This window comes from Anastrepha ludens, chromosome 6 (assembly GCF_028408465.1).
Source record: "Anastrepha ludens isolate Willacy chromosome 6, idAnaLude1.1, whole genome shotgun sequence".
Lineage (NCBI taxonomy): Eukaryota > Metazoa > Arthropoda > Insecta > Diptera > Tephritidae > Anastrepha > Anastrepha ludens.
Window position 1 is genome coordinate 114,383,013 of NC_071502.1, and position 24,301 is coordinate 114,407,313.

The 24,301-nt window shown below is 34.0% G+C and overlaps 1 protein-coding gene across 12 annotated transcripts in view; it reads left to right on the top strand.

The window, feature by feature from the left end:
- The window catches only part of LOC128868905 (protein hu-li tai shao), a 119,075-nt gene that overhangs the window by 527 nt on the left and 94,247 nt on the right, over positions 1-24,301 (top strand). For 5 of the 12 annotated variants that reach the window (XM_054111499.1, XM_054111498.1, XM_054111501.1 and 2 more), the window contains exons 1-2: positions 767-1,321; positions 21,006-21,082. The gene's annotated coding sequence lies outside the window, so the exon portion shown is untranslated. Of the gene's footprint in view, positions 1-766; positions 1,322-2,819; positions 2,933-21,005; positions 21,083-24,301 lie in introns of those variants that run through there. The other 7 variants (XM_054111493.1, XM_054111490.1, XM_054111494.1 and 4 more) reach the window with 5 other exon arrangements.

A 24,301-nucleotide genomic window follows, 5' to 3' on the forward strand; every position in this document is an offset into this window, starting at 1 on the left:
AATTAAAAACCGGCGAAAGCCCACTATGATCATTAAATGTTATCTGGCATTTTGCTCTCTATTGAACTTCGTTTGTGACTAAAATGTCAGCAATGACATAATAATTTAATCGTGCCGATAACTTACATATAATTTATATTATCGTTCATGTAGTATAGCTCTCTGCTTTTAAAATGAGCATTTGCATACATCCATATCTAGTGGTCATTCCAATAAATATTTTAATTACAGATTACTCTACCTCAATTGGGCGTATGCTCCGCCACTTTTTTCTGTTGCCTTATAGAAATTTCCCTATTTTAAATACAGAGGGAAATTTTATTAAAAAAAAAAAAGCCATAAAAAAGTGTTTTTGTATTGCGCGTGCTATTGGCGTCCGCAAAGATGCCGTTTATAATTTTCGGACAGTTGAATAAAAAGATTTCTGAAATCAAAACTGTTAATAGAGTATTTCGAATAAAAATCATATATATGTTGTATCACATATATTATACCATTTACTCTTATTTTCTCGTTTTTAAATCTTGCTTTCATTTTCTTTTATTCGTTTAATGCGAAAACATATTCACTTTTTCTTTTATTTTCCAAATGGAAAATTCCCTTTATTCCCCTTTTCTTTTGGCCGTCTTGTGTCGCGTTGATTGGCTTGTGAGTTGAGTGAATTCGTACGCAAAGGCACACGTAGACGCAGTCGTTTTATCATTTAATTCTGGTATTCTGGTTGCTCTATTCGCTTGTGAGTGCATGTTCGGACGTAGCGGTCAGTTTGTTTCAGTGGTAGACGCCAAATTCCCCAATTGGATTTATTAGCTGGGGCAAAATATTAATTTAAATATAAATTAGGCGCGCCTGTGGTTGATTTATAATTAATAGAAAAAATTAATCTGATTCTATCTAGTGTTAATTTGTGCGAAATTGTGACAGCGTCATTCAAAAATAAAAAAAAACATTCTATAAGAAAATTGACTGTCGTTCCGCGCAAATATATTCCGTATTTTAAGAGAAAAATTAGCAGCGGACGACAACGACGGCAGCTAAAGCAACAGAAAAAGTGAAAAATTTGATGTGCTTATTTGTGTGTGTGAAAATTTCAAGTTTATAAAACAATTTATTTGAGAAGATAATAAGAAATTATAATAAATTAAATTTTTTACTTCTTTCGGTCGAAGAACGGGTTGAGTTTGAGAGCAGAACAAAAAGAAAATAAATAGCTATAATAAGAGAATTCGTAAAAAGAAGACTACAACAATAGAGAGCACACGCACTTGTGAAAGGGGAAAAAGGTGTGAGAGAGAGCGAACGCGGATCACGCAATAAAACGGTAAGTGAGAATCGTGCTTAAAGGGGAATATGAAAAATTTAGCAAATGGGTAAGCATACATTTCATCGGGATTTTAATTTGATCATACTGTTAGGGTTGGGTCGGCAACAAAAAATAATTGCTTGAAAATAAAGGAGTTGTACGATTTATGAATGAGGTTTTTTTATTTCATTTTATTTAAAAAAACTAGATTCAAACTTTATCGCAAATTTCGGGAACTAGGCAACTCACATTAAACAAATGTATTTAACAATATGTGATTGAATTTTACTGTGCTCTCATAAGAATTATCATTGCGACTATTCTACCCATTTTAATTACTTTTTTGGTAGTCCCTCAAAAGAGAGAGGCTGTGTTGCCAACGACTCTTTAATTAATTCGTCTTGGGAAGTATCAGTAGATCAGTTGAATAGATTTTTTTTCTATTCATTTGGTCTCTTAAATGTCAAATTTTGTTTAGATTACTCTAAACTGTCATTATTTGTTTGTAAATTTTATCATTCTAGGATGTAAAAGCAAAAACAAAATACAGTGCTCTACTGCCACTACCTGTTTATCTGCCTTGGAACTAGTCGGTTTTTTCTTTTTTGTATGTATAAGAAAAGTTATTTTAAGAAAATCTGCTAATTACTTTATTTTAAACCCAGTCCACTAGTTTTTAAAGATAAAGAAATTGTATTCAATGTTTTCAAATACGCAATGAAGTTTACTCTACGAAAAACTATTCTAAGCTTATATTTCTCTAGTTCAGTAATACGCTGGTAGCACGCTAGCGTAAAATGACGTCATATTTTCTTAAATTTGCTATACACTACCGCCCTACACAGCCCCAATTTCGGGTAATGCCATACCGCATCGAATAAATTGCGGCTTTGCTTGTTTTTGTTGTTGACATTGCTTTCGGCGTTCGCCATTCGTTCGTTTTCTCATGTGCTCTATTGCTGTTTATTATTAAGCTCTTTCTTTCCAGTTATTGTTGTTGTAATTGTGTGTTGTACTGAGAGTGTGTAGCACAGCAAAGATATACTAACGAATGTCATCATCAACTGTTTCTACTTGCTGCCGCTATTCCTATTTTTTTGGGTTTGGTCATTTTTCGATTCCGTTTTGACGTCAAATACGTGCTATTTGGTTTTTGTTTTACCTGTAAAATAGGAAACATGTATAGCGGAAGGTTAAAAAACAAATGTTTTATTCGATTTCCCACGAATGAAATGATCACAATGTCCACAATGAAAGTAATAAATTAATCAGAACCAATGCATTACGTAACTTTAGCTATGTATGTATGCATTTTCCTGTTCATCACCCTGTATAAATTTGTGTCGTCACCTTTCTACTCGGTATGCTGCATCCGCCGTTATATTTTTACTGTTTTTGTTATTGCAATTGGTTTAATAATTGCAACGTCATGCCATCAAAGTCGTCGGCGAGAAAGTGGTAGACCTGGTGGGTAGCTCAGCGTGGGCGGCCATGCACTTTGAAAGGAAACGATAAATTGAAAGTACCTATTTTTAAGTTGCTGCAAAAACAGATGATAAGAAATAAGAGCCATTGTGTGCAAAAGTCTACATCAGAATGTCTGGATATAATAACATGAAAAGAACAGTGGTACGATATTTTGACAGTGGTGTTAAATTTTTTTAAAATAATCAAAGAGTATAATAGTGCGAAAATGAATTTTAACCATTTGTTTTAACATCATTAACGATAAGGCAGAGTATTTAAAAGGAAATAATGATTACTAGAAGCAAGACAAAATTGCAAAATGTTTTGCATCGGCTATTTTGAAACCAATATGTATAAGAATTGTAGTTTTAGTAAGCCAAAGGATCGTTCCTCCGGCTCTTTAAAGCTTAAGAAGCTTTATTTGTATTTGGGTAGTTAGGACTTTAACTAACTAAGTTAGACTTTAACCGGCAATTCTAATGTTTATAATGTTGTTTCAGCAACAATCCATTTGATTTGCATGACCATTATTCAGTTTGCAATGTACTTATTGTAAAACATGAAATAAAAAACAACTTGTTTGCTGATTTGCACTCGGCAGTTTGGTAGACACACTTTGTTATTGTTGTGAGCGCATGTGTGTAAATGCGTAAAAAACACCATAAAGCAAAGTCATAAGAGATGTTGGAAATCTGGGTCAAACCTACAAAGCGAGGCACGCGACACCGAAACTAACACTATCACTAAAATGCCGACTCGCGGTTGCAGTGGTCACTGCACTAAACACATTCGGCGTCCCAATGGCGCCTACTACGAAAACCACAGCAGGGCGTGAGGCAGGTTGAGATAGATAAATCGCCAACCAGTGCCGACATCAATATTTTGTTCAGATGCACTTAGTGTAGTGCCTAACTATTCTATTACATTTGTAAGGCAAATCAAACGCACAAAAACAAATAAACAAAGAACTGTTGCTTGTTTCTAAAAAAGAAAAATATATGTATACAGCTGACTTGAACTGTTAATGTTGCCATCAGAGCTGTAGGTATTTGTGAAAAAATATTTAAAATGTGAAATTCACTTTTTCTATGAAAATTCTAAAATAATGTATTTTTTTAAAAGGTAGTTATTAGCATTAAAAATTCTACATCTTATCAAGATCGCACGAAATTCGCTCGCTATCTTATCGCCAAGTGTTGATAGCACGTCGATAGTACGTCAAATATTGTAAGCAGCAATAAGAAAGAAAACCGGCCGGCTGGCGGGACGGCCACAAGTATTGCAATATGTGCATACATACATACTACATATATGTGTACGTAGTTGCACATATAAGCGTGTGAAGTGAATGCAAAAAACAAATTACATTTTTTTTTTATTTTAAAAATTAGTGTAATGATAATACAGTGCACTCGCGATAACTCGAACTAATTAAAACAGGCGCTGTTCGATTTATCGAATTTGTTCGACTTATCAATTGAGTGTGCTATGTTAAAAAAACAGTCATCGATATCGATTTTTTTCAATTAAATTTATTTATTTATTTACATATGGATATGAACATGAATATGTTTAAAATAATTAATTCGTTTCAATATTTTTCATCAAATATTTGGCAGTCTTTGTGTCAGTTACACAAAAAAAGTCAGCTTTAACAGAAAAGTTAGGCCGAAAAGAAAGTTGTAATGTGTGTTTGTCTTTTCTTGCCTGCAGCAATGTTGAATATGACTTTTTCACGCAGCAATTGAAGAGTGTTAACCTTTGCGGGGCTTACTTGTTCAGTTGTGGCCCACTGAATTACCTTATTGATAGAGCTAACTGCCTCCTCAGATGAAATCCGCTCACATGTCTCAGTTGTGTTGTTAAACTCAGACTCAGAATCACTAGTTTCAATTATTACTTCTGTGTCGGTAAATTCGGCACCATCATTCCATTTGTTAACATCATAAAGCGTAAATTCGACCTGTAAATTATGTTTTTCATGTTATGTTCTTTCAAGATGAGTCCACTTATTGGGTAATTCTTTTTTCTTTGGGACAGAAACCATTTGTATAAAGCGGCTTTCATTTTAGGAAACTCAGAAGCTTTTAAAGTTCTCCTCTTCCCAGGACCCAAAAACGTGTTGTTTACTGCTTTTAAAATTGCCTTGTCTTTCTTTTTTATAAGACTTATGGTGGACTTGGCTACCCCATATTCCTTCGCTAGAGAAGTAACACTACATCCACGTTTAATTTTGTTAAGGACTTCCGCCCTCTCTTTTAATGTTAAACACTTCAACCTTTTACGATCCATTACTCACATGCACTGATACACTACAAATGACAAATTTAAAGCAATTTGGTCAATGCAAGATGTTGTTCCCAGAAAACTAACGGGATATTAACGTCGAAATATTCATATGGACAATACACTAGTATACATATAATTTATATACATATACTATTACATATGTATGTATGTACAAAATGTACATGTTTGAAAAGAATGTGTGTACAAATAAATTTGTTTTTTTGTTCGAGTTATAGCGCTTTAATATTGTTCGAGTTACAAACTAGTCAATAGGGAAAAAAATGTGTTCGAGTTAGCACGTCGTTCGACTTAGCGGCTATTCGAGTTACCGCGAGTGCACTGTACTTACAAATAATTATTTATATTCCTCTTAACCACAATTTATAAGGTGACATTTACATATCTGTGTCGGGTTGTAACAGCAGAAAGCATCCCTCAGAAATTTTTGAGGAATACCACTGAAGTGTTAGTTCTCGATAGTATTCTCAAAAAAAAAAAGTATGCTTTTACAACAACAACATTCCTTGGCGAAACATGAATCCGTGTATTTCTATGCGTGAGCTCGGGACTTTATCAGTTATTGTTGTTTTTGTAAAAGTATAGAGTACACGCCGAAATCTACTGGAGTGTTGATTTTTGAGTTGATATGCTTACATCGTACGGATAATGTATGATGTACATATATCCCTTTAGTTTCCTCGTTCCTATTGTTATCGAACGGGTATTCACAAGATATAGTGAATTCATGTGTGTATGTAGATGGAACAATAGTTTGAATAATGCTAAAGTGTGTTGTAAAAACAAATGTTACAGTTATGTATATAAAGCTCCCCTTGTCTTAATTTAAGTTTGAAGTTTAATTACTTTAATATTTTTTATATCGAGAAATAGAAAGCGCCACATTGTGTCTTAGTTTTATATGATTCATTGTATCTCCATAGATTTAGTAGGTGTTGGTCGTTACTCATACCGCTGCTACGTTTACGGACCAGAAACCACATGTTTGTTTGTCTCTTCCTCATTTCTACCTTCGCGACCGACTTGCGCAATATTTCATTTGCCTGAGTAAAGTGTGTATTATTTGTTTAGCACTTTGCGGATTTTTATATTATTTTTGTTTTTGCTTTTTTCAAACCACATTATCTTACCCACATTTGCTCAGTGTGTATTTAGCAACAGTATCAGTGGTGATATCAGTTGCGCTCTCAGCTCAACTCACCTCTTTGCATTTTTTTCACTTGTACTAATTATATTTTACCCCGCCCAAAAATATGTTGTATTACGTAATTAAGTACTATTTAACGCATTCATTAAACGCACCGTTGTATATATGTATGTACTATATACATAGATGTACATACATATATTAATACACATGTATGTATTATGTACATATGTATACAGCTCATTCATACTTGAGGTTTGGTATATATTTTTCTTAATTTTATTCCCCAACGACATTTTTGGTCTGGAGTGAGGCCACTCAAACCGGCTCTCCTACTTCTATCTATTGTTAGTTTGCATTCCTCGCTCTTTCATTCTCTTACTTATTCTGCTGGACCTACTTGCAATTAGTCAGAGTGTCTATACATTTTTTGATCAATTTTTTTTACTCAATTTTTGACTATTTTATTGGCTATTTTCTCACTTTGCAATTTTTTTACCGGTTATCTCTTCCACTTTTCTATTTTTATTTTATTTATTATGCTAACAAATTTAATTGATTGTTTAACAATGTTTGAAAACGCAAAGGAAGTGAAACATAACTTTGGAATTTTTCTATCTTTTTTTTACGTTATTTTAAAATTAAGCTCTCTACGTTTCCAATTAATACTGCTGAAGAATAAACTACTAATTTTAGTGAGAATTAAAGGCCCTTATTATGAGCAACATTCGATCTTCGACTGTAGTCGAAAGTGCTGATCGAACGAATTTTCATTTGGTATTATGGCGCTCATTCGTTGAAGAATATGACTATTGTGAATTTCGATCGCTCGACGCATTTACAATAGATAATTTTTTCTCAGCTGATACAGCAAATCAAAATAAAAGAACAACCGATTGTGTTGAAATTCTTTGCTAACAACATTTTTAAAAGTTAAAAAAAGTATTTTTTGTGAAAATAAGTACAACGGAGTTGTGGTTCGACTATTCATCGGACGATGAAAGATTAGTGGAACTAGCTAGAAGTAGAAAACAGTGGAGGGGCGCATCCAACCCCCTAGAAATGGCTTCCACTGAGTATGTTTAGAATTTTCAAAATGTGTTGACGTACTTAATATTACAGAAATTTCCTTACAGATTTTTAAAGAACTTTAGATTATCTAAAGAGGCGTTTATTAACCTACTGCCCAGCACAGAAAACCAGTTGCAGCAGTGCACCCGAGCCAAATCCATTCCAAATATGCTAAAGCTAGCCACAGTTCTCCGATTTTGTGCTCAGGGATCGTACCAATTGAGTATTGGTAATGAAGGTATGCTAGGACTTGCTCAACCCACTGTGTACGATGATGCTGAAGATATTGAAGTGGAGTCAAATAACGGAGAAGTAGAAAACATAAGAAATGAAATTTTGAGAATATTATAGAAAAATCTAAAAAGTATTAAGGGGGGAAGCTGGTCTAGAGCGCAAAAAATGGGCATATTTTATGAATTTATTTTGACTCAACAAAGGAATCTATCGAAAATCTGTGAAATAGGTTTAATAATATAGCTTTCATGGTACAAATACAAAATTTTTCGTCTGAATTAATTTCAAAATGGCCGTTGTCCAGCAGTTCTCCTAAGGCGCCTTTTTTTCTAGTGGGTCCATTGCCGAAGACGTAAACTCCTTAATTTTTGTCCTGGATCAAAAAATAAAATTTTTTTAGTTTCTATATAACAACAGAAAGAGACGTACGTAGGATTTTTTCGATATTTTGTTTTTTCGCGAAATGGTGCACGTTTGAACAAAAAGTTACAATTTTCACTATAAAGAACGACATAAAATTGTTGATTAAAAAAAAAACTATGTAATATAAATAAAAAATCCTACGTACGTCTCCGGAGAAAGGTATTTCGAATGTATTGTCAAAATTTCGTAAGAATCGGTAAAGATTTGTTCGAGTTATGTCTTCGGCCAGTTTAAAAAAAGTGATTTCGAGAAAAACGCGTTTAAAGTTGTAAGTAGCGTTCGGGGCATACCTGCGAGTCACTGCCGTCGAATGAAAAATTTGGGCATTTAGACATTTTTGCTGGCATCCCTCATTTGGTATATTATTTCTAAGACCCTAAAGCACCTTTTAAGACAAAAAAATTTTTTAGATTTTTTCAAAATTCTAGACCAGCTTCCCCCCTTAAACAGAAACCTTTACGCCACAGTTTCTGTTTTATTTTTGTTATACATTCTTTATTCAATTCTTCGTCATTCGATAAAAATATGTATTTCAGTTCCTCTACGTATTTCAGCTCATACCTACCAAGGGAAAATAAAAATGTACAGTGCACTCGCGATAACTCGAACTAATTAAAACAGGCGCTGTTCGATTTATCGAATTTGTTCGACTTATCAATTGAGTGTGCTATGTTAAAAAAACAGTCATCGATATCGATTTTTCGATCGATTGTTGAAAATGGAAGCCAGTAGAAAATTTCTGTAGTATAGTTTCGTTATACGAATCACATTTTGGTCCATTGGCTGGATCAATGGTGTCACATTCGGCGGCATAAACATAGTTAAAATTAAACCATCCTCGGACTTTAATTCGATTTCGTTGGGATGTGATGGGGCATTATCAATTAGAAGAAGAGCCTTCTCAGGTAGTCCCCCATCTTTCAAATATTTTCTTACCTAAATATTTAAGTCATTTAACTTGGTTAAAAAAATTGTTTTAATGAATCTGGATTTTACCTGCGGCACGAACGAATTATGAAACCAGTCTTTGAAAATCGCCGAAGTCATCCAGGCTGATTTGGAATTTTTGTACTCCACCGGACAGTTAAAATTTTTGAAAACACGAGGATTTCTTGCTTTGTCAATAACGAGAAGTTTAAGCTTATGGTTGCCGGTAGCGTTAGTGCAAGCCATAAATTGCCTTATCTTTCTTTTTTATAAGACTTATGGTGGACTTGGCTACCCCATATTCCTTCGCTAGAGAAGTAACACTACGTCCACGTTTAATTTTGTTAAGGACTTCAGCCCTCTCTTTTAATGTTAAACACTTCAACCTTTTACAATCCATTACTCACGTGCACTGATACACTACAAATGACAAATTTAAAGCAATTTGGTCAATGCAAGATGTTGTTCCCAGAAAACTAACGGGATATTAACGCCGAAATATTCATATGGACAATACACTAGTATACATATAATTTATATACATATACTATTACATATGTATCTATGTACAAAATGTACATGTTTGAAAAGAATGTGTGTACAAATAAATTTGTTTTTTTGTTCGAGTTATAGCGCTTTCTTATTGTTCGAGTTACAAAGAAGTCAATAGCACGTCGTTCGACTTAGCGGCTATTCGAGTTACCGCGAGTGCACTGTATTTCTATAAACATCACAAAAAACAAAAAACCATTATTAAGCTTAACCCATTTTGATGCCGTTCTCACTGGTGGTCCCAAGCAATTCAGCTCCGTAGTAAATTCCTCCCATTTTTTTGCTGCTTGAGCTTTGGTGCAAATCCCTTTTGCGAATTGTGGATTCGCATTTCTAATTGTTGTTTGGTACCCACGACTTTCGACCTGCATAAAATTAACAAAATTAGTATATATTTATTATTTGGTTACTATAAAACCATAAATATTCGCAAACAACTTACACTTTAACAAGTTTTCCCACAATACGCTACACGATCGAAAGCAAAATTGCATTCGACTCTAAATTCGGTAAACAACGAAATTTTCGATAGCGAATCCTTATCTATTTTTAATTTTATTATCTATAAATGTTTACAATGTATTAAGTAGATTATTGTTATACGTATCTAATATATTCGCTGTAGGTTTGTTAAGTTTTCTTTTAATTTAATTTTTTTTGCCATACCCTTTTCTGTTTGCTCGTTTTCCCCTTCTTTGCATTGTTGTCTCATGATGGGCTTCTTCAATCCAGGCGCGTATTTGTATTCCATTTTTTTTTTGTGTTTCTACTTGGCTGTCCATATTTATTCTACTAGTTAAATGTGCGTATAATAATTTTGAGATATTTTCTGTTCACAGCAACTTTCTCTCTTAACCTGCCTGTCATTAGTTCATCAATCAAACGAATTATCCAAGTAGCAACGTTTCGGGCGTCTTTTGTCAGCGTTGCGTTTGCTTGTTTACTTTTCACTCTTTACCTTTTGCCTTAAACAATTTTTCTGTGTGGTTGTAATAATTGACTTCATTTTTCATGCCTTTCTAATGTTTTTGTTGTTTATTTTTTGTTTCAATGCATTAATTTTAGATTCTGTTTAATGCTAGCATTTTGACTTTTTTTGCTAGCATTTTGGAATTAAGCTATATCAAGTATTTTTAAGGGATTATTTGGCGTGAAAAGTATTTTATTTTCTTTCTCCAGTAGATTTTGCTGTTGTATAGGATGCATGGATAAATACAGTTATACAATATATACATAGCCGTCGATTAATGATGGCACATCCACATTTTGACCAGCTTTGACTATTTTCCTTTTTTGTTTTCGAAAGTGCAGTATTTTATTTTACAAAAATTGGAAAAAATTCCTTAGATCTATTTCCTATTTTGGCACAATAAAATCGATAACGGGTAAGGTACAGTGCACTAGACAGGGCTAGTGAACTGGGGTGGCAGCCCTTGGTCGGGAATAATCCGAGTCATTCCGGTAACGTAGAATCGGCAATTAGACCTAATGTGGATTTGTATTCTGAAGTCACCTTGGGTACTGTTCAGCATGAGAGCTATGATCGTGATATTGGGGCCCAAAAGCTCTTGTTTTTCGCAGTTTCTATCTCTCAGCATGTTACCCAATATCTTTTGAATATAACTTTAATTCAAATAGATTTAATTTGGCTCATTCTGTTCTATCGATCACTAGAAACTGCAATTAACCAGCAACTATGTTATCAGTCAAACCAGTAGTTGGCAATTCGCCTAACTGTCAGTCTTACTGCTTGCAAGCCTGTCACCTTTTAATCTAGCCTAATTTTTTTTGCCAACACCAGTGTCTTAAGCTACTCTTCCTCTAGCCACCAGCCGTCTGTCTCACTGTTTCACTGCCTCGCTGGTGGTTGACACAAATTTTTAATCTCTGAAATTGTCGGTTTTCTTGCCTTCATTGCAGCGACTATTAATTTATATTTTTCCTCGCATACAGTTTGCGTCTTTAATCGCTCAAACATTTAACGGTTAGTAGCAATAATTCAACGACCATAAAAAGAAGAAATTCTAGACGTGGCTATTAGACACTGACCTGCCTCGTCACTGGGTGTGTACAAAAGTGTGTGGGTCTTCATCTTTTTCTCTATAACTGCAGTAGAAGTGTTAGGCGAACTGCTGAAACATCATTAAAATCTCTTGCCATACTCATACACACGAGTTTTGTAACTACGTGTTTTAAGTACGACTACAAGGCAACGTGTACAATATAAGACATTGCCTGCCATTTGTTGTTTGGGGCATGCCCGCGATCATCTACCTACCTACCCATGTCTGTACGTACTTATGTACTCGTACACACATATCTACCCACCTAAGACAGTTAGCTTGCTCATCCATTTACATTGTAAATACCAAAAGCTTTGGCACACTCGCCTCTAGCACTGCTTGCCACTACTGCCTTCCTGTGTCCCATGATATTCGCTTCCAAAGTTGATGTTGATAAAGAATGTTGTTGGGTTGCTGGATGGCAGTGCCTAGACGGCGTTGGATGGCCAAAGCGAGGAATGACACGTCTAACGAAACGACTTTGTGGACAAAGTTGATTGAATTGGTGGTTGTATCTTAAAGTACAGCTTTGCTCCAAAAAATAGGAGTGAGTATATTTTGGTAGCGGTTACGTTTAAACAAAAATAGTAAGTATGAAATTTAAAAATTTATCCTATTCGCTAAATTAAATTGCGGACTGTCGATTTGCGTTAAATTATTAAACAGTTTGGATTTTGCCCTCATTACATAACTTGGTAGGAAATCTATTTTGTATATTTTTTGTGTTTTGAATGCCTAAACAATTAACAAAAAAAAAAAAATCTGCTATTAGCTATATAGATAATCATTTGAAGGTAAATGTGCTATATAAACAACTCTTTCAACTATAAATTTTCACATTTCCATGGAAAATTCGAAAGGCGTCGAACACCGCTGGTCTGCCAGACTAGAGCTGGCCACAAACAGGGTAGAATCCCCAGCGATTTGTTGCAGTTGGAGAAAATCCAATGTGTATGGCGGAGTGCGGGCACAAATGCACAAATCCAAAGAAATTGAACATTTTCATTTACCTCAGATTTGTTGTGTGGATTTTCTCATTTTTTTTTTATTTTTTTACTGACCGTCGCCGAGATAAGAGTAAGTGAAAAAATGACAAGTGTTAATAAAGTTTGTTAAGAAGAATTTATATAGTGTTTCAAAAATTAGCCATCATTATGCCAAATAAAAAGTGAATTATTCAAAACCAGAATGGGGAAAAATCCATCAAAACTTTAACCTGAGGCAAGAAATCTGAACGTCGCAGAAAGTTTTTCATTTGGCGTGATAGCTTTTCGCATTTGAGTATGCTTTTTTTTAAAGTATAATGACAGGTGGCGCAAAATTAATCAATTATGGAAAGATTTATAATATTTGCAAATATCGTCCTACGGCAATCATATTTGACACTTGTGAGCTAGACAGCTACAGCATACAAACAGACAAGCAATGGAGCACGTAAGGGTCAAAATAAAGATTTCCGTCATTCAAAATAATTTTTTTTTAGTAAAAAGTTGAATGGGGTAGTCAGAATTTTAAAAAAATTGGATTTTTTGTTTGCCTTTTCTTAAAGTATAGTAACTTAAAAATATTATGTGAGAATTTGAAGTGAATCTGACAAATACTTTTCGAGTTATTCAACAATTAACAAAGGACGCTCCGGAATCGATAGCAAAACTTTAAATGTGTTTATCTCAAAACTATGTTTTTTGAACTGGTGATCACTGTATCTTAATCACTTTTGACAAACATAAAAACCTCGTGCCTGATCGAAGGATTTTTTTTTTTCAAAATTTCGATTTTTTTAACCATTAATTGTCGGTTTTTTTTTTCTCCTTTCATAATGCACATGTATAAGTAAATAAAAACAAGAAAACTTACGGAAACATTCAAAGTCCGATTGATGCAAGCTTAATTTTACAAGTCTCTCTCTTATTTTTACGTACAATACTGTATATAGCATACACACAGTTTGCGCTTCGGATCTTATGTATGTATATATGTACGTATTAATACCTTACACGTTGCCATCATTTTCATTCTCAACATTGCCATGAGCTTTTATCATTATTATTGCATTCTACCACATTCAAGCGTCTGTCGTAAGGTGTCAAACCAGCTGTCAGGATGCGCGTTTTTATACCCCTTTCTGAGCCACGTTTCGCAGTCGCTCGTGAAAGTTAAGTGGGATTTTCATGCATTGATATTTTAAGTGACAAAAAAAAATCTTGAAGATCGATTAAGCTGGTATACAGTATTCCAGATTTGTAGTAGGTTATGCGTTATAGTACGGAAAAGATAGCTGGTCAAGTTTGTAATTCATAGAGGGCATATATTTTGAAACACAATTTTGTATGTTTAATTTTTTACACGTCTGTCGATGAGTTTGAAGAATTTGTTTTTTGTTTCGTTCTGTGTTGGTGTTGCTGCACTTTACTTCCTCCTAACTGCTGCTGCAAGCTTATTATTTAAGCCCAACCTTTATGCATTCATCTCGATGTGTCTGTTATGGCGAGTAAGTTGTGGAGTTTGCTTATTGTTGCTAGAAATTTTGCTGTGGGATTAGTAACTCTCTGTCTCTGCTCATCTACGATTTATGTGCTTCTTCATGTTGTTTGACATATGCGCTGTGGTAATTGTTGTTTCTTTTTTATGCTTTTATTTTCCTCTTCATGGCCACTCGTGTAAATCTGCTACAGCCAAGCCAGCTTTGCTGCTGCTTTTTCAGAGTTGAAGACCCGCTGGGCTCCACGTTTTTTTTCGAAACTGTACATTTGTTTGTTTTTATAACTGGTGGTGGTGGTTGCTGTTGTTGTTGTTATATCATCTTAATCTTCTTTTGTTTGCTTGTGCTTCTTTTTATTGTAGTATTGACTGCTACCATTGTTTTGTAACTGTTATTATTATTGATGACTTTTTTACAGTTGCTTGCTTGTGTTTTCCTCAGCTTCTTAACTCCCTCCTCTAGCCGTTTGTTAACATTATATGTGTTATACATTTTTTGTTTTTTTTAAAGCGATTTTTTTTTGTTTTTTTTAAAGCGATTTTTTTTTGTTTTTTTTTTTTCATTTACCTTTTCATTTTCTTTCAGTTTTTGTTAAGTTTCGAATTATTTCTACGCATTTCAACTCAGCAGCCTACTTAGCGTTTAACTGAAGATCATTTTGAGATCGAGTTTTTAGAGAATCCTTTGCGTTCCCACGACAGTCGGTACTTCGTGACCGGAACGACCCGGATTTATATCCGGCCTGGGGACTGCCACTTCAGCAGCATTCCTCGTATATGTATGAGGAATGTTTATGGTGCTACAACAGCAACAATTACAATCGTTCACCATAATATTGTAACGTCATTCTTCCTTCGATAGTTATATCGTTGCAATGTATCCGCTATCTAGTTCGATGCGTTGCATTGCTGGAATGGTGTGCCGTCCCAGTTTGTGAAATTCATGGATAATATTATATTGGTGGCGTAAGCAATCTTCATCCTGCTCACTATAGGCTCCAAATCTGTGTCTAGGAATATTGGATTCTGTACGGAACCTGGGAAATAAAATCATACCAGAGATTCGAATATCTCTAATAAAAATCATAATATGTGACTTAAAATATAACTTTCATTAGCAAAAGCAAATCGAAAACATACAATTTATGCAAATTAATGTTAGCTCACACATCGAATATTACAACATAAGATTAAATGCATACATAAATGAATAATAAACACAGCTGCTGTCAAAGTCCATGCATATTAAACAGAGCTTCTTACTATGCAGAAGGCAAGCGCATAAAATTACTTGCGAGTTTTGTGGTTAGCTACAAATGTTGATCGTTGTTTGATGACGAACACTATTACTACCACTACAAATAATACTGTTGGTTTTTATGTAATCGACATTTCCATTTAAAAAATAGAGAAGAAAAAAAACATAAGGAAAAAAAATTTAAGAAAAAGATAGTAATAGGCTGGTTGCCAGCAAAACAATGAAGGAGAAACGTGTTGAAAGTAATGTGGCAAAGAAAACGAGATCTTTCACGATTTTTATTGTATTGTACAACAATAATGCTAATATTGAGGCTATAATTTGCTTAATCGCTTTTTGTTTTCACTGCACACTATGCATTTCTTGTTGTTGTGTGAATCGTACGAAGTTGCATGATTAACATTGAGCCACAATTGTTGCTACGGATGTGACGGTTAGACTACACAGGCGTTCAGTAAAGAGTAGTGAAATAATGGCAGCAGGTTCCTATAAAGCAGACTTGGTTTGGTTCCGCTTTAAGCAATATTTGTTGCAATTTTTTAATCTGTTGCGTGTGTATACTAATAAAATAAAATTCACAACCATTTTTATGCTTTTTGTTAAGTAAAGGAAACTTGCATTATTTCATATGATTATTAAATTTTCACTCTGTATCTATACATATTATATTTAATGTGGTATGGTTGCGTGGTGTAGCGAGGTGTTAATAGTCGAAGCAATCACTAAACGCAAATTTGTTTGCATTATCTTCAATGAAATTACATATTGGTTTAATTATTTCATTTCTTGCTGATTTAAATTGCGTAGCTAAAAAGCTAGCGAAGTAGACAAAACAATAAAGAAATACATTAAAATGAAAACTTAAATGGATCTACTTTTTTTTTTTTTTTTTTTTTTTTTTTTGAGTCCATTGTACTACACTTGGATTCCCTTTTAATTTTCTTTAAATCTACCCGATCTCCGAAGAAATCTGAGTAGATCTTGTGGTGCCAAGGAGCCAAGATGGTCGCTTCTTAACACATCAGTGCCAAAGACCTCAAACCTGATTCGAGCGAAGGCGGGGCAGACACACAGGAAGTGGTCCGCCGTCTCATCCTCCTCTTCACAAGCTGGGCAGAGTACACTGTCTGAGATGCCCAACCTTTCCATGTGCTTTGCCCACAGAAAGTGGCCCGTCATCAGTCCTACCAGCCGTCTGCACTCCCCTCTGCTTAATGACAGAAGGGTTTGCGACAGTCGATCGGACATGACAGGTAACATCAGTTTTGTTCATCTGCAGCCTCTCTCAGCCTGCCAAGCTCGCTTGTGGGTAGTAGTTACCCATTTGCTAACCGTGGCCGTGATGGCCGCAGAGGGGAGTGGCAAAGCGGGCTCTGGGCCAAAGAAGTTGGCCTCAGAGCCCATCTTAGCTAAGGAGTCAGAGGTCTCGTTACCCGCGATACCCACGTGTCCCGGGACCCATGTTAGCATCAGGCTGTTATGTCTGCCGACATAGTTCAGCCTGGATTTACAGGACTTCACTACCCCTGATGTGGTTTGAGGGCTGTCTAAGGCCATAAGCGCTGCTTGGCTGTCGCTGCAGACACATATAGATCTGCCTCTCCATCGTTTTTCCACAACAAAGTTCATCGCTTCTTGAACTGCATACACCTCCGCTTGAAACACAGATGCATGCATTATGGATCTACTTACTACTACTGTAATGCAACGATTTGGTACAATTGTTGTAAGTTTTGATTTTCAATATTACACATCCAAAAATTTATTATCAACAACAATTAATAATCAAAGTTTGGTATAATATTTTTTGTCTGTTTGCAGTTACATTATAATCTTACACGCGTTCTTATTTATTTTAATCATACTCTTAATTCAAACTTAGTATTACTCTTGTATATATTTACTTATGCTTGAAATTTGAAATTACTTAGGCTTACTCTTATTTAAAACTCTATTTTATTCTTCCACCCACACTCAACATACTTACAACAATCATTCGTACATTCATTACTAGCTTTATTCTCTCCCATTCTCATTAAATGTATTATCTAATTTTAGTTCAGCTTTAAGCTAAGAAGAGTCTTTATACAATTGGGAGTTGATTAAAGTTCTTTGTGACATGAAGACGTCTAACTCTATTTCTATTTCTATATACATACATAAAATATATTTTCTTAAAAAATTAAAAATAAATACGAGCAAATTCATTTTAATTTTTTTATTTATATTTATATTATTTTCAATTTATGCTATTTACGTCATTGAAATCAACAGTTTTTCACACAATTACAAAATTTGCAATTTGTTGTCCAGTTCGGCGAGTCAATAAATACTGCAAGTGAACTGGCATACACGAACGACAGCGTTCGTGCGTTTGTTATTGACCGATTGGGGGTGGCTGCTGGGTTGGTTGTTGTACTGATTTCTGAGTAACTGTTGCAGTGCGCGTACCTACAGCGGCATTATTGCTGGTAACAATAAATAGCAAAAAAGATGATGTCATGCATTGCGAATACATGCATGTCTATGCACGTACGTACACTTGGGCTTACAGCATTAAACCGCTTTATCATTTTGCAAAATTCGTAAATATTTATCATATATTTTTATTTATTTTTAAAAAATTTTAAAGTTTTATTTATTATTAAACATTTTTAAATTCGTACTTATTTTTAAATTTTTATTTATTTAAATATTTTTTTTTAATTTTTATTTTTTTTTTTTTTAATTTAATTTTTATTTATTTAAAAAAATTTTTAAATCTTTATAATTTTTTAACTATTTTTACTTATTTTTAAACATTTTTAAACTTTTAATTATTTTTAAATCTTTATTTATTAAATTTTTTTTTAATTTTTTGTAATTTTTTAATTTTCAATTTAATAATTTAATTAAATTTTTATAATTTTTGAAAAATGTTTTAATTTTTATTTATTTTTAAACCTTTTTAAAATTTTTATTTGGCTTTACAATAAATGCAGTGTTATAGCTAGCTCATACAGTGAAGTCGCTAAAAAATCGCGTTGATTTCGGATATTTTTTTTGTATACAATGCTGAGAATTTTCTTATACATAAAAAGACTTCCGCACTTATGCGAAAATTTGCGAAACAATTTACCATGAAAAATTTGACTACTTTTGTTAAAAGATGAAGTCACTGAATTATATAAGCAGAGGTGTATATACACAAATATTTTTCCGCAGCACACTTATTGTATTATTAATTTGGAGAACAAGTATGTACATTTGTTGCTTACGAATTTTTTTTTTTCATTGCAAGTGTTTTTTCTCTTAATTTTTGCGCATCTGGAAATACATACGCCTATGCTCATTGTTTACAAATTAAATTTCGTATCTACAAATTTCATGCATTTGCTGAATTTTTTTGTTTTTTAGTTTGTTTTGAGTGTTTTCCTATTCACCTGATATCTATTCATTTCCTCTCTGTGCAATTTTGCCTGCATATTTGCTTTGGCAAAATTTATTGACTTCACAATTAGACGCGCCGATAAAAGCAGAACAAACTCAAAGTCGATTTGCTTTGGCCGCACAACTCTGTGTAAATAAGTACTACACTAATACATACATACATATTTGCTCAGCGCTCATGTGCGCTTGCATAGACGGCGTTGAATGTGTAAATTGATGTGCAATGAGGACAGCAGGTTCGGTCCTGCCTAGTCCGGTTCGCTTATCCGCTTTCGGTAAAAGTCTGCGCTATTTTAGGGAAAGTTTCTAACGTTTGTTTGCTTAATAATTCCTTAAAAGTAATTAATTTTATGGCAAAATTGCAATGCAAATAGATTTATCGCTTTTTAACGTTAATTTTTATGATAAAATATATACTCGTAGTACATATAGTACATATGTATGTATGTGTATGTTACACAAACGCCTAAGCAAGTTTGCTTTTTGTGTTATTTTAGCATAAATGCTTTTTGTAGATTTTTCGTGTGTCCAGTCGTTAATATTTTTTCTGTCTTGGCAGCTGATGACGCAAGTCAACAAGCGTGGTTAATTTTCATAATTGTTTTATTTAATTACTTAATTTGCTTTTAGATGTTGGGCAAACAAATTTGAAAGCTTAGAAATCGGAAGCGGTTATTGGCTCTACGGTAGTCAGGTATGGTTGTAGCACTGTGTTCATACTTAATTCCTTAAAACGTCTGGTGGTACCGCCAGGCGCCCATCTTTTTCTTAGATAACAGATTGGTTTTTGTTTGCGTTTTACAAGATTTTTCTATGCGATCAGTTTAAACGATTTCTAATAGGTTTTGCCATATATGACAATTACGTATGTATGTACTTTTTTACCGAAATATGACAAATTTTGTTTGTGTATTTTAAATATGCATTTTTAACATGATGCAAAGAATAATGAGATGGCGCCCATCGTGGTCCCGTTACTTTGCGCTCAGCGAATTTGACAACTAGTTACGTGATTTTAGCTCCAGTATGGCCAGATTACCATTTTCGTAACTTGATTTAGCATTTTTTTTTTGTTATTTTTATTATTTTTTGTCTCGGAGTTTTAGTTCATTCCACATGACATTTTTCTAGCCTATTCTAATTAAAAGTAATGTTTATAATTTTGTAAAATATACATTTTTTAATAATTATTTAAATAATTCACTCAGTTTTATTTAGCTTTACTTTTTTTTAACATCTGGTGGCATTGCCCGCGATTGCCGGTGTTGTTGGTGTTCTTCTGCTTTCGGCAGTCAAATCTCTCTCGCTACTGCAGAGTTGCCTAGCTTTGCATATAAAAACGCACTAAATGCCCATTTAAAGAAAATAAAACACGAAATTTTTATTGTGTTACTTAAAGAACTTTGTATGCGTGACAAATTGTCTGTAGAATGTGCGTTTTTTTTAAATAAATGTGTTATGCTTGTGTACAATTTAATTTATGAGTTTTTTTTTGTTAAGCGAGACTCTTGTATTAGGGGAACGACTTTTTTGCTATATTTGAAGTTATGTAACTAGATAAGGGACTCTTTTTGTAAAAATGTCAGTATGGTTTCTTTAGTATTTTCTGGTATTTTGTTGCTTATATTTACTATGAATACACCTCTTGATGCTCTATGTCTCACTAAGGATTGATGACCGGAAGAAACGATTACACCTCTATGGTTTTAATTCGCATTCAATAAATTCAAAAACTTTTTGAAATGTGTAAAAAGGTTTTCAATCTTAAGAAGAGTTGAGAGCGGGGCATTTAATATTTTTGCATAGCCTTAAATGGAGCCAAAAATTAAATTTGCACTTTCAAATTATCAAATTTTATAGGAGTAAAAAAATTTTCATTAGCACTAAAATCTTCTCAGAGTGGCCTTTTTTAAACTTCTTTTGTATAATAATACAGTTTTTTTTTAACCTAAAGTTTCGCTAGCCTTAAATTAAAAACAAAAAGAAACAAACACCCAACTTAAAAATTGTCGCATTTTCGGTATAAAAAATCACTAAATTTATTGCGAAGAGCAAATGGTTGGCAATACTGCCCAACTCAGCAAACGTGACGTCACGTACGCTCTGATGGGCGCAATCTTGTTTCTATCATTCTTGCATTTTTAAAATAATGCAAAAGTTGTCTACTGAATGCGAAGAGAGAGAGAGAGAGAGAGAGAGAGAGTATATTGACGACCCAGCAATCTCACAATTATTAATTTCCCCTATTTTCTGACAGCTATTTTGTACAACTTTAATTAAGTTTTAGTTAGCGCTTTTAAACACTTTTTGACACATTTCTTATTTTCTTTAATCTCTTTCCAGATATTCGATTTTCGGACATAAAAAATAGTTTTAACATAATACTACTTTTACGTAATTTATAAATATTGTATTAATAGGTAAGTTGATGTCCAATTTCGATAATTGCTTTAGGTGATAAGTGATTGACTGTTTTGCTTTTTTCTTATGAGATTGAAGATTGAAATGATAATGAAATGTATGTTTGTAGGTATATAGTTCTTTCTGAGCTCATACAAAAGCACATCTACACATATTTGTCGTATTTCTCATCTTCCCCTTCCTGGTGGTATATGAGATAGCATAATGGCAATGATTGATGTGCCCAACCTAGCTATACATACACACACGTACACATCCACGTGCGCATTTATTTGGATAACTAGTTCCGTTGATGTCCATTTTGCGAAGCTCTTCCGTTCATCAACAACTGTCACAACCAGCCCCACTTACCATACATATTTAGATTGCTATGTGTGTGTGTATGATGTGCTATACCAACATACGAGTACATTGCGCACATACGAGTATAACCACTTTCCGGTCATTTAAATCTAATTGTGTCTAAAAGCGCGACTGAAGGTCTTGAGACTGGTCGGTTCTTAGTGAAAACTCTGTCTGACTGTTTGTTTATTGCTGAGATGACTGAGCGAGGGCCACACCCGCCGCTCTTTCGAATTAAAAGCAGCACTCGACAAACATTTTTATGAGCTTACTCGTCGACGAGTCATCACAATTTTGTTTGCTCGTCGAATTATTTCGACTTTTTTGAATATGTTTTTTGTTTGTATTATTTTTGTTGTGGCTGTGATGTCGTGTGTTTCTCGAATGTTAACTTTTCTGTTAAAAGTAAATTTTGTAATTATTTTAATTGGATGGTCTCATTCATTACTTTGTTTCATTTGAATATAATTTGAAGTATTTTAATGGTAGTAATTTGATGAAAACCTAACACATTTAAACGTGGCTGAATTTGCCAAATTGATATGGCGGAGGGAATTGTTAGCCACTAACCAGTTTTGTTGTAATTTGAATGAGTACCTCTCGTCAGGCTGTGGGCATGATTTCTAGTGTGAAATTGAAGTTCAAAGTGCAAAGCCGGATCAAAGGAAATGTTCATTACAGACCAAATGCTACTACTATCCATGTGCAGATAAGTTCCTTTATATGGAAGGTCAAGCGTATCAGGATTCTTATAAAATTCGATAATTAGTACCAACAGCGGAATACATTTTCAATATCAGGTATTTTTGCGTAACTAAAATATGTCTAAAAACGAAAAACAAAGTCGACCGAATTATAACAAATTCCAAATTACTCAATATTAGAGCCAAAGTTGAAAAATTTGGTGTAAAATGTTCACCAAAATTTCTAACTTTTTCGTCAGAATTATCAGAAAAAATATAGGTATGCAGTTTTGTAGCCCATTCAATTTTAGTATAATGAAGTGTAAGTTTGAAGTCGCGAAAAATACGCGCTGTTTGTTTTTGTTGATGGTGTTATGCATTTTCTTTCATATAACGAACGTTTGTACTTTTTTTTATGTACTAAATACTAAAATACTCAACTCGTAACTAAAATAGGCGAATAGTAGAAAGTTTTTATGTGCGTTTTGTGTATCATATATGTATGTATGTATATATGTGCATAGCCATGTATGTATATATGTTAAAAAAAATTTTTTCACGTTCCTCCAAAAATATTGTAGAATATCAAAGGCAACGCACTCTCGTTGCATAGCACGCTCTCCTTAGCTACATCATACCACGCGCAACCAACCAAGTGTAGAAAAACTGAAAAATTTAATAGAAATAAACTTCAAGTGCAAGTATGTAAACTTTTTCGTTTACACACTTTCCAAAACGTCTAGGCTAAAGTTTCAAAACATTTTTGTTGGTTATGAGGAAGCAGCCGAAGTCACGGTCAGCAAAACAAAATTTATGTAAAAAAAAATTAATAGAAATAATTAAAATACATATGTACATACATATGTGGAAACCACTCAACACCAAAAAAAAAAAAAAAAACGCCGAAAACCACCAACACCACCTTCGCCATCGTGATCGTCATCACCGCAACCGTTGCCGTTGCCGTTGCCGTTGCCGTTGCCGTTGCCGTCGTCGTCGCCGCCGCAATTGGGAGCAATCGCACCAGTTCGAAAAGAGTTCGTTTACCTTCGTCACACTTGAAAATATTCAGCATTGCTGCGGCCGTGCATGAAGTGCTTTAGAGTTGAAGTGCTTTTGGTTGCCAACTTTTTTTTGTATCGGTATTTGAAGCTTTGCCCATGGGGAATGATGAGCAAGTATTAAGTAGATACATTCTTTGAAAAGAACTTTTATATAATTTGCTATTTTGAGCTGATGGTGTAGACTGCGTGGTTAACTGCAGTCGTGATTCACAAAAACCAGGAGTTGTTCTATTAATCAATTTCCTTTTTAGAATCTTTCCATTTTTTATATACCGAAATCTTTGAGGGAGATGAGAGCATTCAAAATGAATTTCTACTAAAGCGATTAAGAAAAATTTAGAGTATTGAATGAAACTACTCGACGTGTATATTATTTAAGAATTCTAAATGCATTAGTAGAAATGCCACTTTAAACAGCTGAGCCAATTTACTACAGTCATCCGCCTTAGCTGCTTAATTATTGAGAACCAGCATACTTTTTCAATTGAATTTAAAAAAATTCCTGGCGAGTGTAGTTTGAGGTCGTGGCCGGGTCGAAAGCATTATTGTTACGGCGAGTAGCTTTGTTAGACACAATTTTTTAACCTTCACACTACGTACTTACGTGCCTCTATGCTTTGTGTGTATTTGCGTAAAAAGTCGTATGTACAAAAACCGTACAATCGTTCTTCTTGTTCATTATGACATACTCGCACATACATATGTTCATATTAGTTCGTTCACGAAATATGATATCACTTTGGTCAATGTCAAAAAAAGCATATCGCACTAATGAAAATATGGTGTGACTTTATGAACTTAATTTAAAAATAGAAGAAGACTACAAACTTGTTTTGTTTGATACACTTTTTCGTTCGTTTGTGTTGCGGGGGGCGGGTGGATCGCACAAAAGAATGTGCACTACTTGTGGAGTAAGAACTTGAATGAACGAATGTTAGGGTCGCTGGAGCTTGGAATGAAGGTTAGAAAGTTTGAATTAAAATTCCAAGGCGATGAATTATTGTTGGATTTTAGAAATGTATGCTTATATATCGAATATGAACGATTCCCCCGTTAGAAAATGAATTCATGATTAGACTCAGCAAAAACAACTAAAAATACACGTAGATTAAGATGATTTAAGATAAAC